This window comes from Mustela nivalis (assembly GCF_964662115.1).
Source record: "Mustela nivalis genome assembly, chromosome: 12".
NCBI lineage: Eukaryota > Metazoa > Chordata > Mammalia > Carnivora > Mustelidae > Mustela > Mustela nivalis.
In genome coordinates, this window is record NC_139031.1 from 70,533,211 (window position 1) to 70,554,080 (window position 20,870).

The 20,870-nt window shown below is 40.0% G+C and overlaps 1 protein-coding gene across 4 annotated transcripts in view; it reads right to left on the bottom strand.

Moving 5' to 3' along the window:
- The window catches only part of CDK14 (cyclin dependent kinase 14), a 575,914-nt gene that overhangs the window by 526,973 nt on the left and 28,071 nt on the right, over positions 1 to 20,870 (bottom strand). The window lies entirely within an intron of this gene.

The following is a 20,870-nucleotide window of genomic DNA, read 5'->3' on the forward strand; positions in this document are numbered from 1 at the left end:
TGGAATATTGAATAATAATTAAAATATCCCTCACTGCAACTCAAATGCTTTCACATACAAGATACATTACCTCCACGAGGGAGCTAAATGGAGCCCTCAAAAGAAAAGGGCGAGCATTTGGCTTTAAAGTGAGTGCACTCTGTCCGCCTTATTCCAGCTGGAATAGAGCTAGTAATTATGCCTGCAAGTTGCAAGGCACTTTCCCCTGGGAAGCTTTAAGTGCTTTAAAAACATGGGCTAATCCACCTTTATAATATCCCCAGGCAGCAGAGACAGGCTTGGTACTCCCTAAAACACAAAAAAGTTGAAATGATTTTCTTGAAGTTACACCACTCAGGAGTTTCGAGATGGGAATTTATATATTCTGGCTCAGCACCCACGTACACTGAACCAGTAGATTTAAACAGACCACTGGAAACCCTGAGGGGGTTTCAGCATGAGTCAAAGCCTCAGAAGAAAGGCTGGCAGATTCCCAAGATGTTGGACCCCTTGGCACAATTATTGGTGGCCACAGGAAGTCCTGAAAGAATGGCTCTTTGCTTACTCAAGAGCAAGGAAGAACCACATTAACATCCCAAAGATGTGTCCATACGCGAGATATGCATTTGTAATGTGTTTACTTCCCTCAATTTGAAATCAAAGTCCCTGAGTAAATTGTTCATATAAAATCACAAAACAGTTAAGTATTTTCTACTTGATTTAGTAGATCGGGTATTCAGTTTGTATTTCAACTCTAATTCTCAGGTTCTCCATAAAACTACGTGATTAATTAGGTGATTAATTCAGCCTCAGTGTGTCTGGCAACAAAGCCAGTATCTGCCCTTGGCTCTGACTAATTCAAAGAAACCCCTTTTCAGGGTTAGAGACCGGACTTCACATCAGAGAACGGGTAGCTTACTTCCTTTTCCTGTATTGTCTTTTGATGCTATGTCCTCGCCTTATCAGCCGCACCACTGTAACAGGACGAGAACTGAACATGGATAGAGACAAAAATCGTATTTTTCCTACCTATTTACAAAAAACCTCCAAAACCTGATAGACCCTCCCAATCTCCACTTACCTCTTAAATACTGGGACCACCACTTCAAAACTTACGTCCACCCAAAAACCGGCACACAAATGTTTATTAGCAGCTTTATTTGTACTTGCCAACATCTGGAAGCAACCAAGATGTCCTTCAGCAAGTCAATGGTTAAACAAACCATGGTACATCCAGATGGTGGAATATTATACAGCAATAAAAAGAAATGAGCTATCAAGGCCACAAAAATACAAGAAGAAACCTTAAATGCATATTGCTAAATAAAAGCAGCTGATCTGAAAAGACTACATCCTGGATGACTCAACCTCATTTAAGATTCTAGAAAAGGCAAACTTATGGAGATGGTAAAAAGATCAATAGTTGGCATTCGGGGGAAGGGGCGAGGGGATGAACAGGTAAACCACAGAGGACTTTTTAAGGCAACAAAACTACTCTGCTTGATGCTGTAACAGTGGATACGTATCATTATACATTTGTCAAAACCCACAGAGTGGACAACACAGTGAACCCTAATGTAAACTACAGACTTCAGTTAGTAATACTAAATTAATATTGGCTCACCAATTTTAACAAATGCACTACACTAATGAAAGATACTAATAACAGGGGAAACTGGGAGGGTGTGAGCTGCTATGAGAACTAATTTCTGTTTGATTTTTCTGTATACCTGAAAGGAACAGTCTAGGAGTTTAAAACAAAAACAGCAACAACAACTGGTAGCCCTTCCAAAACTTCACAGGCATCTTAAATCCAGGGACACATGTAGAAAACTGTATTTGACTGACATCACTTACAGTGAGTTTACCTTTTTAGTGAATATAATGAGTTCTGAAAACCACACTTCTGGTTATTTACTTTTTTAAGAAAGACTCTACACCCTCCTTGATGCTGTTTTATTAATAAAGATTAGCTTTTCAAGCTTCTGTGGACAAAGCTAATGTACAAATAGAAAGAATAAGTGACAGATCTGTGAATTGCCAACTACATTTCAGAGTAATCCAACCATTTCACGTGCCAGACTCTCTCTTCAGTCACCTGGCTTCTTGAGTACATTTCATTGGTTATGATTAGTCAAATTTTAACCTATACTCTATTCCCTGAGAGCAGAGACCATATCTTAGCTATTCCTTATCCTCTCTGCAGAAGAGACTGTGGGGATGGAAGGAAGGAAGGAATGCCTTACAAGTATTTCCTCCCATCAGTCTCAACAGGAAACACAAGATACACTCAAACTAGGTATAATACATTCAAATTGAGTTTCATCAAGAAATAACTTTCAAAATCAGGGACAGGAGGCACCTCGGTGGCTGGGTGGGTTAAGCATCTGCCTTTGGCTTAGGTCATGATCCCAGGGTCCTAGGATGGGGCCCCACATCAAGCTCCCTGTTCAGCAGAGAACCTGCTTCTCCCTCTCCCCCGACCCCTCGCTGTGGGCCGTCTCACATACGTGCTCTCTCATGTGTGTGCACTTGTTCTAATAAATAATTTTTTAAAAGTAAAATAAAGTTGGGTAGGATTAGTGCTACTGAAGGGATAATCCTTACCCCCTCTGTGCTAGATGGGTCAAGGGGTGAGCTGATATCTGGAATTTAGAGAGAAAGACAGAGGAGACCATGGGTGGACTGGAGGAGGCAGGGAGTGCTATGGAGCCAACAGGCCAAGACTTAGTAGAGAAGAGCTGGAGGACCAAACACCCCGAATCACTCTCTATCTACCCTCAGATCTCCAGTGTTCTCCCACTGGGTCTCTCCAGTGGTCAGATCTGTCTGGAAACCCCAAGCACAAGGGTATAATACACACAGGTCAGCCACCCAGGGCACAAAGCGGTCTGGAGAAGAATGGAGAAGGGACCCAGGGAGTAAACAAAGCATACCTGGCACATCCCAGAACACACGCACACAAGCATGACACAAGCGCACACAACCTTCCCCTCTACTCACTGGAGTCTTTAGACTCACACTCTGTAGGTGTGCAGCCTCAGACCTCTGAGCCTCAGATTCACCACTTGCGAAAGAGGACTCAGTAGAGGAACTGCCCAAGAGTGGTAAGGATTAAATGAGACAACATAAAATGCTCAGTGCCTTCACACTGGAAGCATCACAGAGTAATGATGCCTAACTGCACACACTTAAGCACAGTTTCTATCACAACATCTCACACTGTCCCATAGCCATTCAGCATATGTGTTCTATGTCCCCAGGTACATAGGATAGTCTTTGAAGACAGGCCAGAGATGGGTCATTTTACTCCTTTGCTATCCCCCAATGTGCCTACTTGATAAAGCACTGTGTAAACAGGGCAGCAAGATAAATATTTACTAAAATTCAAAAACGACAAAACCCTACAAAACCCCTCTACTAAAGGTTTAATGAATTTATTCACCTGCAGAACAGAAGTATCGCTAATGAAATGAGTAGCTGTTTTCCTCTGGTCTAGAAAATGCTCACTTTTTTCATATGTTAATATAATTATACTTCCTCATGCCAAAAAAAAAAAAAAAAAATCTCCTTATATAAAATTCAAGTAATTCAGTAGATACACCTTTTCAGCAACTGCTTCAAATTTTAATATGTACAAACTATAAAGCATTCCCACTGGGAATAATAAGAAAAAGAGAAAACTGGAGTTGAGAGAAGGGAAAGAAAGCAGATGGCAGAGCGGGAGTCTTCAGAAAGAGGGAAAATAAATGCAGGTCCCTAGCTGCCCACTAGTAGGCAGTATCTAGGACCACAGAGCCTCAAAACACAGGTACTCAGAAGACCAGGTAGAGTCAAGGAGAGAGGATATACACTCCCTTGTTCTGGGAAATGAATGAATAAAAGTACTGGTTTTAAGTAGACTGAAGGAAACTACTCAAGCATCTCAGATAACTTGCACCTCTAAGACCACTATGGAAACAAGGAAGTAGGCATCCTGAAGGCTTCTTCATAGGTACAAAATAATAAAATGAAGTCAACAACTATGAGCACTAAAAATCAGAAAAGCACCGGGGCACCTGGGTGGCTCAGTGGGTTAAGCCTCTGCCTTCGGCTCAGGTCATGATCCCAAAGTCCTGGAATCGAGTCCCGCATCGGGCTCTCTGCTCAGCAGAGAGCCTGCTTCCTCCTCCCCTCCCCCCGACTACTTGTGATCTTGCTCTGTCAAATAAATAACTAAAATCTTTTAAAAAACAAAACAAAACAAAAAAAAACACAGAAAAGCACCAAACATTCGGACAAAGAACAGAAGAAGAACAGTGGCCTCTATCTATGACCCTGCAAGAAACAAAACTTAACCGCGAACAGGTCATAGTAATTAAGAGGGATGATGAATCCAGAAACTTGAGGAACTTTTAGTCAGTGGGAATGCAAAAATCTGAGACATTTGGTATTTTAAACGGCAAAGGTTTAGCAGAAGAAAACTATTACACAAGTGTTGGGAGACTGGAAGAATCAAATGTAAACACAGAGATAACCTCAATATTAGTAACTGCTGGAAGTACCTACAACCTTGGGACTGAAGAAGTAGAAGAAGGAAAGATGTGGAGTTACCAGAACCCATGTGCCCCAAGAAGGGGCTGGTAAGAGAGTGCAAGGAGGGTGGAGGGAACAGGACACACAACAGCATGACTGACCCTCAGACCTGGGTTAATAAGGGCCATGGCAAAGCTGATGTCAAAAATTCTGAAAGAAACTATAGACTTGAGCTATAGCTGGCCACAGGAGAAAGGCTGACAGGAGCTGAAAACAGCAAAATCCTTCCTCTGCCTTCCTCCTCCATTTCAATCTTCCTACCAGGGTCTCCTACAGCCAGAAACCAATAGGAATCCAGCTAGCAAGGGAATCTGGGAAGCCTTACAAAACAAAGTAGGAGATGGTGGGCTTGAAGCTGAAAACACAAATAAATAGCCAGCACAGTTTGATATCTGTATTTTCCCTATTCCGTTTTAAGTTCCTTGACTGAGAACTCCCTGGTATGGGTTTTTCCAAGAACCTAACCCTGATTTTTGAGAATTAGTTAATGTCATGAAGGTTTTTTGACTAAAAATAAGTTGGAATATTTCACTAGAACTCTTTTCCTCTGCCAGGATTATAAACGTATTTCCTATTTATCTGGGCCAGACTTTTCATAAAGTGCATACAGAAATACTTTTACAATGGAGAACACTGCCCAAATGCAACAATTTCTTCCAACAAAGAAAAATTCTTCATAGATTCCTAGCATGTCTAAAATCTCTTTAAATATCTCTTAATTCTCTGATACAACGAGAGTTGGGGCCTCTGAGAGAAGTGGCTGTATTTATTTTGTTCTGCAGGTAAGAGAGACGTGAATCTTTGGGGGTCAGAGGGTAGCTGCTCTCCAAGAAAGCCCCCAGTGATCCCTGCCTCCAAGTATTCACACTCTTGTGTTATCCCCTCCCATGCTGAACAGAGCCGATCTGTACACCCAACAGGATATTGCAGAAATGACCGTGAGTGACTTCTGAGGTCATAAACGACGCTACAGCTTCCATCTTGCTTTCTCTTCCATTACTCATTCTGGAAGAAGCCAATGGCCTGAATCTGGAAACAACCTCTCTAGCTCTACAGAGATGTTCATGCGGTAAGGAGTAGAGGCATTCTGCCAACAACCATGTGAGGGAGACACGGTGCAAGCACACCCTTTGGGCCAGTCAGGCCCTCAGAGGACCACAGCTCCAGCCAACATCTTGACTACAAGCTCCAACACACCCACAGCCAGAACCACCCAGCTAGGTTGCTCCCAAATTCCTGACCAACAGAAACTCTAATTTACTCTAATTAAACCTTAATTAACTCTAAATAAACATCTGACAGATGTTTATTATTGTTTTAAGGCATATGTTTACAGATAACTTATATTCAGTGAAAATACACATACCCTCAAAAGCCCTCCCTGGTTATATTCTCTCATTCCTTAGTCAAATGGACAAGACTCACTTAACATACATCGCTCCTGGTCCCCTGATTGGGCCTGAAGGAATCTTCTAACCTCATTAATGCGGTTTATTTAAAGAGTCCAGCTGCTCCCACCCTCTCTATTCCACTACTCTTTTAACATATCTTGAATTTTCTGTCAAACAAAGCCAGCAGAGGAATTAGATGCTCATGAGGTTTTAAGCCCCCTTAATACTGGAAGCATTCAAGCAGATGATCAAAGATTACAAAAAATTTTTTATACTCATGGGGAGGTCGAACTACATGACCTCCAAGGTTTCCAGTAACACGGAGAAGGTTGTAAGACGAAGTCTCTCGGTGTCCCCCCGCTAAACTGTGCAGTAATCACCAAGGATAACTAAGTACTGAAAGCCGGGAGTTCACAGGACAAAGAAAAAGAGAGAGAGAGAGAATTAAAATAGCTTATAAACTTATGATGCTCAGCCCAACTAATAATTAAAGTAATGCAAACTTAAAACAACTAGTAAAGCACTAATTTTCATGGGCCAGGCTGGAAAAATCTGCAAGTTTCAGGAAACACATCAGGGTAAAGGGTGGAAACACAGGTATTACGGTTGTTGAGTGTGGATCCGTGCACACTCTTGAAAGGTAACTTGGCAATATATGTTCAACCTTCAACTATACAGAGCCTACATGACTCAGCACTTGCATTTGTGAACCAAACTATCCCGTTACCTCTGTTTGTCAGGATAAAATTCTATAAATGACCTAAATGTTCATCAACTTTAAAAATGGGTAAATAGGGGCACCTGGGTGGCTCAGCAGGTTAAAGCCTCTGCTTTGGGCTCAGGTCATGGTCCCAGGGTCCTGGGATCGAGCCCTGCATCGGGCTCTCTGCTCAGCGGGGAGCCTGCTTCCCTCCCTCTCTCTCTCTCTCTCTCTCTATCTGCCTCTCTGCCTACTTGTGATCTCTGTCTGTCAAATAAATAAATAAAAATCTTTAAAAAAAAATGGGTAAATAAACTGTAATGCAATAAGGCAATGAATAGCACGCCACCTATAAACAAAATGAGTTGGAGCTATGTATGAGCTAACACGAAACACCACCAAAAGATACTGTTGGGAAGAAAAACAAGATATGCCCAGTAGGATAAAAAGGAAGGAGGGCAGATAAGCCTAGGAAGTGTCAGAAAGGAGTTTTAAAAAATGCTGTTCATAGTTGTCTCTGGGGAGGAGTCCTAGGGACTTGGGAAGAGAAAAACATTTTACTGACTGCTCTTTTGTACTGCATGAATGTATTTCTAATTGTTTTTTAAGATTTTATTTATTTATTTGACAGACAGAGATCACACAAGTAGGCAGAGAGGCAGGCAGAGGCAGGGGGAAAGCAGGCTCCCTGCTGAGCAGAGAGCCTGATGCGGGTCCCAGGACCCTGGGACCATGATCTGAGCTGAAGGCATAGGCTTTAACCCACTGAGCCACCCAGACACCCCTGTATTTCTAATTTTTAAGTAAGGGGAAGAGCTTAACATGATAGAACAGAAAAGAAAAAAAAAAAAAGAGGTTTAAGTTATAGTTATTTTTCAACTAATTTTATAACGTAGTCCAACACAGCCAGGGTCTGCCTTTGGGCTTAAGGCACTCCCATGTACATTCAACCGTTAAAAATCATCTCCAGGAGGACAAAGGTCCTTCACACTGTCAGCGTGCCTCCCACTAATTAGGGGGATGAAAGCTCTTCTGCCATCTTAATGCAAACCACTAACTCAAGGATTAGGGGCATCCACAAGATGAACATCTCCCGCTCTGAGCTTTGCGACTCATGAACTGTGAGAGAATTGCCTTTCTTTGAATGCTCAGGCAAAGAGTGGCAAGGTTAAAGAAATAAAGAGAAGTCAGCATTCATCTCACTTAAACTGGTGGGAGTCATCAGAGCACACAACTGCTGTCAAAAAGCAGGCTGCTCCTGCCCACTGCCTCCGCCCATAAATGTCAGATGCGATTTTCTTCTCCAGTGACCGAACTCTTTCTGAGACTAAGTGACCACTTCCCAGATCAGTGATCTGCTTGAAAGAAGTCTAGTAAGTAGCTGTTAATTATTCTCAGTGTGTGCGACACAGAGGGAAATTGATGTAGGACAACATGCTTCTAAAAAGAACATCCTTTGTCTTTTTGGGCCGATATGTTAAAGATGAGAACTTTATGTCTTCAAATGGGCTTGTGTTTGCTAACAGGTGAGGGCACTTTTGTTAATCTACCTAAACTACAGCTATCCAAAAACATTCATTTAAGTGATAAATACGTATTATGACCTATTTAAGAAGGAAGAAAATACCCAGAATTTTCCCAATAGATTATTGCAGCAATACTTTCATGAGACTAGATAGAAAACCGCTAAACAATCTTGCCAACACTTCCACCCAGATGTTTGGATTCTTTCTCAGTTCATACCTGGCAAATGTCTAAAATTTTAAAGCTCCTATTGAGTCACAGGAAAATAAAGAGGCGGTGGGGGGGGGGGGGCAGGCAGACTGTAGAATGAGTCTTCAGACTAACCAGTCTTTTTTGGAGACTTTAAATCATCTTAAGGTTGTTGAAAAGGGAAATAGTTCTTTTAATAATTAGATATAAGCTTTATTTATAGACTGATACACTGTAAAAAGTAAGGGCCCAAAACTGAGTTTCCATAGTCAAAACACTAGTGCCTGAAAAAAGTAAGGACTTACTTGTCAAGAAAAAAAGGCCAAGTGCCCAAAGTAATAATGTGTAGAAAACCTTCCAACTATAACAATTTGTAGGGATATATATAAACATGTTGAAAAGGACACATGTAACCTCTAATCTCCACAACTGTGTACAATGTAAATTTCATGAGCTTGGGACCTTCATTCTTTCCTATAAAATGCCTGCCACATGACAGGTACTCACTAAAATCAAAGGAGCTAATTTTTATAAAGGCATCTACTTTCTCTTCTTAAAGGTAAGATGTCTAAAGTTCCTAACTATCTACCTTGAGTTTTTGGCCTAATCTTTATGCAAAAATAAAAGTTAAATTAAACTGAATGTTTTGAAGTAACATGAACATAATCTCATTACATTTTTTAAAAGATTTATTTATTTATTTATTTATTTGAGGGGCAGAGAGAGTGCAGGAGAAAGGGGCAGAGGGAGAAAGAATCTTAAGCAGACTTTGGCCTGAGCATACAGCCTCATAAAACCACAACCTGAGCAGAAATGAAGAGTCAGACCCCAAATCAACTAATCTCATTACATTTTTTAATCCAATAAATTATAATAAGTATCCATCCATGTTCACTGAACGTTTGAGCACATCAAAAATTACACTGGCCTTTGGTGGTCAGTGATGACCACTCTGGGCTGCATGCCCAAGTGGGTGTCCAAGAGATGTTGCTTCACAGCAAATCACTGGGGATGCCCCTGGGAAGTGACGTGAGAAACAGGAGGGTAAATTTAAACAAGCTTCTTTACTTAAGTATTTCCGAAACTTGAGTATTAAATGTGCATCTGCCAAGAAAAGGATGTAAGTTTCCCAAGCTTCTTTGAGCAGGAAACACTCTGTAATCTGCACGTGTAGTTATTGTTGGGTCTTTTTCCTCCGCTCACTTCGTAAATGAACTACACGGAGCTATTTCCTCAAATTGGACATAAGCTAAACAGGGATCTATAGATTCCCTTCCCAGCACTGAGACTTGAAACAAGTCAATTAATAATCATCAGATTCCTCACCTGTAAAACGGAGATAAAGATATGACTTAACTCATACTTTGCTGAAAAGAAATCCAAAATTAATACATATCAAGCAGTCAATGATTGTCTTCATTATTATCATTACACCTGTCTTGGACCGCTTGGGCTGCTATAACAAAATACCATAAACTGGGTGACTTAAACGACAGTTTCTGAAAGATGGAAAGTCCAAGACTATAGTCTGGCAAGATTCAGTTTCTAGTGAAGGAGGGGAGGAATCCCTTCCTGGCTTCCAGATGACCACCACCTTCTCACTGTGTCCTCACAATGGAGGGAGAGAGGGAGAGATGGAAAGCTGTCCAGTGTCCCTTCCAATAATAACACTAATAACCCTATCAGATCAGAGCCTCCCTTTTGCCTCATTTAACTTTAACTACTTCCGTTAAGGCCCCATCTCCAAATACAGTCACATTCAGGTTAAAGCTTCAGCACAGGAGTTCTGGGGGAATATAATTTAGTCATAATTCAAGTCCCCTCCCCTTGATTTCTATTCTTTCCCTTCCTAGTATCTACTATATTGCTGAAAGAATAAAAAACTCAGGCTGTTGAGAAGTGAACAAGTTTGTCCCTTCACTGCCACCAAAGACCCCTACAGCATTATGCTGCCAGTTTGCTCTTTGGGTCACATAATTAAGCCACTCTACCTTGAGAAGATGGGCAAGAAAAGGGAAAATGGTCTCGTGGCTTCCTGACTCCACCGGCATAATAGTATCAGGCTGTATTATGGTAAGGAGTCAGACCAAAAAAAAAAGAGCTTGGGTGGCGGAAATACAGTTCCATATACATTTCACAACTCTTCTCATCACATAGTGGAAAACCGCTTTCAGAAACAAGACTGTGCTACTACTGCATCAGCCAAATCTACAATTTTATGAATTAAGAAATTTCTATATGTACACATCAAAACAAGTAATTACAATCCTATTGATGAGAATGTGAAAGATGAAAAGTAACTAAAATAAAAGTCATAGAACAGACTAGAATAAAATATCTGCCTTAAACATGACAAAGATTAACATATTAATATTTGATGGGATATAAAGAGTGGAAGCATATTAAAATCAACAGCAACTGCGTGCACTAGTGAATCAACAGGAATCCCAAGGGAGCCAGAGAGAACCTCTGGGGACTCCTTGCCCACTCCACTCAGCTCTCCTCCAGGCAAAGGCTGGTTCATCTTCCAAGCTGCACACATATATCACCTTGCCTCCTACCCTGGTGCATCCCCCAAATTCCTCCTCAAGCACTTTTTGTATACTTTGAATAAAGCCCTCATTTTACCTACTGTAATTACTTCCCCATGAGATGCAAAATTTTTTTGAATGCACAGGCTAAACAAGTCTTTCTCATCTTTCTATCTCCAGTAGCTGGCACAAGGCCTGACAGAGAGTGGGTATTCAGGAAGTGCTCACTGAATAAATAAATTGCTCATCATTCATGAGCTAATAATGCAAAACAAACACAGGTTTCAAAACAACTGAGTCAAGGAAATACAATGTAAAGCAAGTTTTACTACACTAGGGAACATTATAAATTTAACACAAGAGTAAAATTTCATTTTAAATGACAAAATTTACTTCAACCCTGCAGAAAAGTAGCACGGCAATACCTATTAAAAATCTCAGCAAGCTGTTCATTCCTAAGAGTCAGCTAGGATTGTTTCCAGAGGAAGCAGCAAAAAAATAAAAATAAAAATAAAAAATAAAAGTAACTAAAGTGTCACAGAAATTTTCATTAATTAAAAAAACAAAATATGGGGCATCTGGGTGGCTCAGGGCGTTAAGCCTCTGCCTTCAGCTCAGGTCATGGTCCCAGGATCCTGGGATCGAGTCCCACATCGGGCTCTCTGCTCAATGGGAGCCTGCTTCTTTCTCTCCCTCTTGCCTGTCATTTCCTCTGTGCTCTATCTCTGGCAAATAAATATATAAAATCTTAAAAAAAAAATAAGAAAGTCTTTATATAGGAGGAGAAGGAGCAAAGTAGTATGCATCAACTCAATGAAATATTACATAACCAAAAAACTGAAATTTAAAATGGCAGAAATAGTCTACACTGCTTTTTAAATTTTTTTGCAAAGATTTTATTTATTTATTTGACAGACAGAGATCACAAGAAGGCAGAGAGGCAGGCAGAGAGAGAGGGGGAAGCAGGCTCCCCGCTGAGCAGAGAACCCAATGTGGGGCTCGATCCCAGGACCCTGAAATCATGACCTAAGCCAAAGGCAGAGTCTAAACCCACTGAGCCACCCAGGAGCCCCATACTTTTTTAATTTTTAAGGTCACGTCTGGAACACTTCATCATAAATTTATTTAAAGAAGGGCACCTGGGTGGCTAAGTCAGTTAAGCATCTGCCTTCAGCTCAGTCATGATCCCAGGGTCCTGGGATCAAGTCTTGGAGCCTTGCATTGGGCTCCCTGCTCCGCAGGAGCCTGCTTCTCCCTCCCTCTCTGCCTACCACCCTGTGCGCTCTCTCTCTCTCTCTGTCAAATAAGTAAATATAATCTTTAAAAAAAAAAAAAGATCAGGAATTTAAAGGATGCAAAGTATGTCATTCCTGGCATATTGCCAACACTGACCTTTTAAAAATAAAATGATTATGTATCTCTTTAATTCTACTGAGGTATAATTCACATCCATACAATTTACCCATTTAAAGTATATAATTCCGTGACTTTTAGTATATTCACAAAGTTGTGGAAATACCAACACAATCACTTTTGAGTATTTTCTTGACCACAGAAACAAAGTCCACACTTCTTAGCTGTCAGTCTCCAATCCTCTCATGGCCCACCCACCCAGCCACTGGCAACCATCAATCCACCTCCTGTCTCCAAAGAGTCACCTATTTTGGCACCCACCTATTTAAGTGGACTCATACAATATGTAGGCCTCTGTGACTGGCTTCTTAGCATAACGTTATCAAAGTTCATTCGTGTCATTCCAGCTACCAATGTTTCATCCCTTTTTATTAATTAATAATATTCTACTATATAGATATACCACATTTTGATTATCCATTCACCAAACATTTGAATTGTTCTCATTTGGGGGCTATTACGAATAATGCTGCTCTGAACATTTGTATAGAAGTTTCTGTGTAGACATGTTTTTATTTCTCTTGAGTATATACCTAGAAGTAGAGTTACTGGATCACATCATAACTCTATGTTTATGAGACACTACAGACTTTTTTCCTAAGCTGCTGAACCACACAAATCCTCACCTACACTTGTCATCGTCTGTCTTTTTTATTCTAGTCATCCTAGTGTATGTGAAGCAGTATCTTATTGTGGTTTTTTTTTTAAAGGTTTTATTTATTTATTCGACAGAGATCACAAGTAGGCAGAGGAGCAGGCAGAAAGAGAGGAGGAAGCCCTGATGCGGGGCTCGATCCCAGGACCCTGGGATCATGATCTGAGCCGAAGTCTAAGGCTTTATTTAACCCACTGAGCCACCCAGGAGCCCCTCTTATATTGTGGTTTTTTACTTGCAATTCTCTGATGACAAATGATGCTGACCATCTTTTCTTATGTTTATTGGCCATCTGTATATCTTCTTTAGAGAAATATCTATTCAGATCCCTTGCCAATTTTTAATTAATTTTATTGTCTTTTTATTCTTGAGTACTTCTTTATATATTCTAGATACTAGTCCCTTATAAAATATATCATGCACAAAAATTTTCTCCCATTTTGTCTTTTCCCATATTGTCTTATCACTTTCTTAATGTTAGTCTTTTAAATGTGTCCTACCCTAATCCACACCAGTTCCTACCATCATCCATATAAAATGTACATGAACAAATGCTAAGAAAACTTACATCATCCCCTTTTCTCCTTGAAATCATTATCTCATTCCTCTTTTCCCTCAGAATTTTATCCTAATATACTTATGCCTGAAAGTCTTTTACTAATTTATGAATACTCTATCATACTTCTCTGCAAAAAGTTTTATACATAAGTCACAATACTTAAATGCCTTTGATTTCCTGTGACAATGTAACTCTAAGCTTTAATACTTTTCTTACGCATTCAGTTATAATTGTTTTTCTATTTTTAATGTTTTTAATATAAATAATTATCATTAATAGAACACAATCTGTACACTGTTTATTGGGAGAAATAGTCATTAAAGATAAGGAATACATTTTTTTGGCAATGTATTGCTTAATAAGATAGATGGGATAGGGGGTGGTTAAGAGGCCTTACGATATGCCTGAATCAAAACTATGAACCGGTTGGGCCTTCATTTGATGATCAGGGCTTTGAAAACCTGGGGCCAACATGCTACAGCTAGATTACAGATGGGGGAGAGTTTTTTGGTCAAATAGGAGAGGGCTATAGTAGAAGGAAAAGTGGGAAAGAAGAGTCTGCATGACGCCCAGGGGAAGGTGTGTTTTCAAGGAGAGCAATTCCCAGAAAAAATACATCCAATTAATAAAAAGGATCTGCAAAGAGATTTTCTTAAAATTATCCAACTTACATACCTCTTGGGAATTCTTTTTCTACTCCCTGAAGTGTACATGTTCCCCAATTGGAAGACAGCTGCCTGAGGGGGTCTCATGCTGCCTGGGATGATTACGTACAATGAATACTTGTCAGTTACACAAAGTCTCTCTTTGCTAACACCTTTGTCTATACAGAACAGAAGTGGTATCTTGGAGAAAACAGCTTACTTTATCCAAAATTTCATAATAAAATAGGATGGGTCAAAGCAGTCAAGACATTTCAAATAATACAGAAGGTTTGCATTCAGCAGTTGGTAAGAAGAGATCTTACTACTGATTACCGTAATGCCACTGTCTTTTACAAAAGTCTGATGGCTTTAAGTCACTCGCTACACCAGACAGAGCTATACAAATAAACCTAAAATAGCTACTTTTAAAATCAGATTTAAACTTGACAAGAGCTTATGACTGGGTTAATATTGCTTATACTCATCTAACTGTCACTTTGACGAACTACATGTTTGTCTTGATGACATCTCCCCCTAGGCATATGGTGCTTCCATTAACTCCAGTGTTAGCTTTGTAGCAGGAGAATATGCCTCATTGTTTTCAGAATATTCATAATTTACAAGGCCTCTCTCTTTGGTCATGATTCATAATTGCTCATAACATTGAGGGGAAAGATCCCTGAGCAGATGCTATTCTGTGTGTGTGTGTGTGTGTGTGTGTGTGTGTTTAATTACAAAGAACAAAGCGTTCTCTTTGAAGCAAATGTTTAACAGTCATGATCCAAATTTCAGATGAAAATGATACCTCATAAAGTATAACAAAAAAGATGTTATAACAACCTTGGGCAACACAGAGAAACTTTCAAAATACGAAATCATAGAAGGATATAAACTCAACAATTCCATTCAACAGCATTTATTAAAAAGTTATTTTGCATAAGACTCTGGGATCGAGATATGGAGGAAAAACACACTTCATCCCTTGATTCTACTGCCAAACTGGCATCACAAAATAGACAAAGAATCTGAGGGTTCTAAGGGGATTTGCGATCCAAATATTTATCCCCAAACTTAGGTTGTCAGAATTCAAAAATATTCTCTGGAGAACTGATGACTTCTAAAATCAGTTTCATAGTCAAATATCACCCCTCATCTGCTCTTCCTGCCACTAGCATGGAAGTTCAAACATATCAACTACAAATCTTGCAAAATAGACAACATTTCATGAGAATAATAAAACAGATTTTGAAAAAAAAAAAGAGAGAGAGGAAATGAGGATCTTAGGACCCTCTTTATAATTAACAATTAAAGATATAAACAATCTATAATTTCTATTGATGCTTTAACAGAATGAAATAAACCAAATTTTTAAAAATCCCTTGTAAAAATAAAAATAAACAGGGCGCCTGGGTGGCTCAGTGGGTTAAGCCGCTGCCTTCGGCTCAGGTCATGATCTCAGGGTCCTGGGATCCAGGCCCGCATCGGGCTCTCTGCTCAGCAGGGAGCCTGCTTCCCTCTCTCTCTCTCTCTCTCTGCCTGCCTCTCCATCTACTTGTGATTTCTCTCTGTCAAATAAATAAATAAAATCTTTAAAAAAAATAAAAATAAAAATAAACAAAAAGGACCCTTTATGGTTATGTTTAAATGATAGATCACAAATGTGTTATGATAAAATTTTCAGACTATTCAGAAAAAACTCTTCATTCATTTTTTTCCCTAAAAATCAACACATAGTTGCAAATTAAAAAACAGAACAAACTTTATTTTCATGATTATCAGTGGGTTTTCTATAAGGACCAAATCTCAATTAAACCTTGGATGCCTATGAGACATGAAATGTTGATCTCCATCTTAAGTGGATTCACCTTCAGTGAACTTTTTCCAGTGCCATTTACCCTTGAGCCTTCTATGTCTTCCTAGTTCCAATTAATACGCAACATGCTAGCCAGCTAAGCCTACTGGAATTATCTGTGTGAGAAGGGGCTTTCTGTTGTGGAACCCACTGCCCTCTTTCCCCAACTCAGTCCCCTTTCCTGGCTCCATGGGTGCACTGCGTACTTCCTTTTGGCCTTTGTGGCTGGTAGCCCATGAAAGCCAACTCTGAGAAAGACACGCAAGTCTCCCAAGGCTGTGAGTCTTAATGGATTTTGTTGTTAGTCACTCTCAAACAGTCAAACATGTAATTGTCCAAAAATTCTTATAGTAATGAAAGTATCCTAAAACCTGAAAATCTTCCTGGGAAGAGAAAACATAATCTACTTTTGCTCACTTGACAAACTTGAACTTTAACTCGTTAAAACACCCCCACCACCACTACCAGCACTCCCTCTACCCCACCATCAGCATCGGTCAAACCCCTTCCTCTAAGATGGTCTTTCACAATGAAAAATGCACAGGAAGCACAACAGTGGGTCTCAGGTGAGCAGTCTGCCTTTCCCAGGGGCTCTAGGCAGAGTCACCAAGTTAGCTAAGGCATGTTACTCTCTCTTGTATGATGTCTATCACCCAGCAAATTCCCAGCCCCTGAATGAGCAACTTGGAGAAATAAGCTAATGCCAGAATGTAGGAATGTTTGATTCCTTGATTCTCCCATGAGAACAGGGATTTTCAGCCCTCTCGGATCAGCACCACCTTTTCACAGCAAACACTTGAAATCCAGAGATAGTGATTATACACATGGAAAGAGAGAAAAAACTGTAACACAGAGGCAAAATGAAGAGAAGTAATTTTTACTGCCTTTCAAATGTGTAAAGTGTATGTATATATGTATACATATCTTAATATATAAATATACAGAACTACAATAAATGATTTAATGAGATAGTAAGATGCTTGCAACTATTTTTAATGAGTAAATCTGAAAAGACAGACATTCAACTGCATACTTTCAATACTCGTTAATGGATATTTTTAAATAAAGACTGTATAAGGATGCCTGGGTGGCTCAGTGGGTTAAGCGTCTACCTTCAGCCCGGGTCACGATCCTAGGGTTCCAGGATCGAGTCCTGCGTCTGGCTCCCTGCTCAGTGGGGAGCCTGTCACTCCCTCTCTCTCTGCCTGCAGCTCTGCCTACTTGTGTTCTCTCTCTCTCTCTGACAGATAAATAAATAAAATCTTTAAAAAAAAAAAAGTTGTGTGTGTGTGTACATGGATATAGATCCATATTCATCACACAATCCATAAATGTGTGCTGGCACCATTTAAATACCACAAGCAGCACTGCTTCTGGTGATGGGATTTGCCAAAATGGTGCCTATGTCTTTGGGAAGTCTCCAATAAATCAAAATAAAACTTTGACATATTCAAAGTTACATTCCTGAAAATTTCAGAATATATTAAAACTGGGCCAAAAAAAAAGTTTTTGTTTCATATGTTAAGTGGGGTTAGATATTTGGCTCAGGTAATTACAAACAGCTTTCTCACCAACTGAATCTTCAACAGAGACATTCTAAGATTGTGCAGAATGCACAGAATAAGCTTTCACTGGTTGGCTATTTTTCCGTTTACTCCTGAATGTCCTCCACCCATCAAACACCAATGGCATACTCCATTCTTTTGGACAACCAAAATTAGTTCCCACCAGTTTCTAAAATACTCCCCCCCAAGGAGAGGCAGTACCACTCCTGCCAAGGCCCACTGAATAAAACTGTCCTAAAAATACTGATTAGGAACTAACAGGGTATCAGACCCAGTGGTAGGCAGTAGGGACAAAGTAGTGGGTGGGTGTGTGTGTGTGTGTGTGTGTGTGTGTGTGTGGCTTAGAACACAGTGAGGAAAGTGGCATTAAACAACTACCCAACTAATTATATTAATTCAAAATACTACAAGGGCTAGGAAAGGAAATTATCAATTCCTAATCTAGGTGGTGGTGGCATCAGACTCTTAACAGTTTGTGGATCAGTAAAAGTATTTTTCTTTTATTAACTTAGAAACATAAATAGGGTTGTCAGCTTTTTAATTCTGCAATGAAAGTTTTTTTTTAATAATAACTACCATTTACAATTACCATGGTAACAAGAAGGCAGAAAAGAAATTATCTTTGAGTTTTAAAAAACATAAAGCTAAAGTAGAAAACCTCATTCACTATATTATTTTTTTTTCTCTTCTGCTATGGTTACATAAAAACTTATCACAGACTGGCATTTTTGTTACTGTAAGATCCCTGCTGCTCCAAGTGTGGTCTGTGGACCAGCAACATCAGAATCACCTGAGAATTTTTGAAAAAGGCAAACTCGCATGCCCCACTTCATTCCTACTGCATCAAAATCTCATTTTAATAAGATCCCCAGGTGACTCTCATCCACATCCAAGTCTGAGAAACGCTGTCCTAAAATAGATTATACTGACCCTCCAGTGGCTGAAATTTAGCCATAACCATGTACATTTGAGACTCAGTAATGATCCCTAACACTCAATAACCATTTTCTCAAAGAAGGTAATTGAGGGGTCCTGGAAAAATGAGGGCACAAGATGAAGCATAAAGCATAGGCACTAGCATCCTAAACATCAATCACCTTTCACCCTTTGAACCTCGTGACCTTGAACAGTCATGGGGTGAGGAGCAAGGAGAGATAGTGACGTGTCCATCACAAAAATGCGCAGCACTGCAGCCACTGTCAGGAACTAAGTTCCACAGCTTCGGGGGGTGGGGGGGGGTCCGGGGTCTGTGCTAAATGCTGAGTCCTGTTCTGACTGCTGGGTGCTGCCAGAAGACAAAGCAATTTTCATCACTAGCGGGCAGTAAGTCAGCCAACTGTTCTGGTGACTTGACACATGCTACTTTGAATTCACGTTTCAGGATACTTTATTTCATAGTTAGTTTTTCTAACAAAGGAAATCTTTTTAGGCATGTGTTAATTATGGGCAAAGACATGAGGCATAGATTCATGCCTGTTTTCTAAGCTACTGTGATAGGCCAATAATCACCAGTGCAGCACACTGGCTCTTCCAGACAGAAGAAAAGTTCCAGTACAGATCCGTGGTGATATATGACATATGCCCACATATGGCTACTGACCACATGCATATGCTTTTGCCCACACCGAGACACGCCACACAGATTTTGAAAACTTAGTACAAAAAACAGAAAACACATCAATAATAATTTTATATCAATTACATATCCCAATTGTAATATTTTTCTATATTGAGCTAAATAACATGGTAAAATTAAAATAACCTATTTCTTTTATTTATATAATATGACTACTAGAAAGATTTTAATTCTATGTGGCTTGCATTAGTTCTGTTGGATAGTGGCCTAAAAGCTCATTAGAATTATGCATGCATCGACCATAAGTTAAAAAAATTACGTAGTTGGACATATCCTAAATCTTGGAGAATACCTGCAGAAAACATTTTACTCGGCATTTAAAAAAAATTTTGTATTCGGCAGTAGAGGGGACAGAAGGGGACAGAAGAGATATTCAGTAGATTTTTTCTAACAACTGCTGATCAAGGGACCCCTTTCTGAAAGGTCTGCATGGGGGACCCTGAATTTATTATCTAAAAAAGAGAGAAATATCAAGCATTTAATAAAAATAGACAAAGGGGAGGAGTTAGAATGGAATGCAATCACAGTGGTGATGACTTCTCTCAGAGTCTAGGAATGCCAAGGAGTGGAAAAGATAAACAAATTCCATTGACAATAGCCAATAACTTCCTGGCCTAAGCCAAATAACTGAAGCTTCCCACCCCTAGGTAAAGCGGGGAAGGTGAAACCACAGTCTCAACACTTTAGTCAGATCAAGCAAGGTGCTACATTTGGAAAACAGCCAGAGGCGGCCCACATTGATTGGTAGACAGGTAACTGTAAATTAAAATGAACTCACAGCTCTTCTCCAAGGGTACAAAGAAAAACAGAAAAACTTCCAGGGAATTAAAAAATAGATTCAAAAAGCATTTTTTTGATATGAAGACCTCCACACGTCCCAGTGCTAAAACGCTGGAAAATGGTGCTGGGTCAGTTTGGGAACTAGTCTGCGAATCTGAAGCAAGCAGAGGAGCCGAAGCCATCTCCAATCTGGGCAGATTCCTCTCATTCCTGGCCCCTGGAACAATCCCATCGTTTAGGAAAGCTGGATATCTGCCAACCCGCTGCTTCTGCAGTCAGCTGGGGGATGGGTGAGGAGGGTGGAAATGTCTGGGCAGCTGGCTTTTATCACAAAGCCTTCTCTCTCAGAAAGGCTTATAATGAATTTCCTAGACATGATATAACACAGTATTCTACGTGATTAACCATACAAAAAGATCACATTTTAAAAAATAAATGTCTAAGGTGTAAGAGGCCAACAACTACATGAACGAAATCTGATGCAATGTGAAAACATTATATACTAGTGGTTTCTAAATTCCTTTCATTAGGCTTAATCTTAACAAATCTATATAGGAGAGAAAAAAACTAACATACTGAGAACATAACAGAGGCATCAGGGGCTTCCCTACCTCATTCCACTTAAAAATAACTGACTTTTAATAGAGAAATCACTATGAGCCATTCATGGTTCTAAGGAGCTGACATGTATTAAAACTCACGCGATCCTAACAACCCTATAAGGCAAGTATCATTCTTATCCTGGGTTCCAGATGACAGGAGGTCAGGAACCACACAGCCACGAAGCACTGGCGCCTGGACGCAACTGGACGCTGGCTGCTCGGCTGGGGCACCCCGACCTCTTACCCCATCTGTGAAGCTGCCACACAGCCTTTCC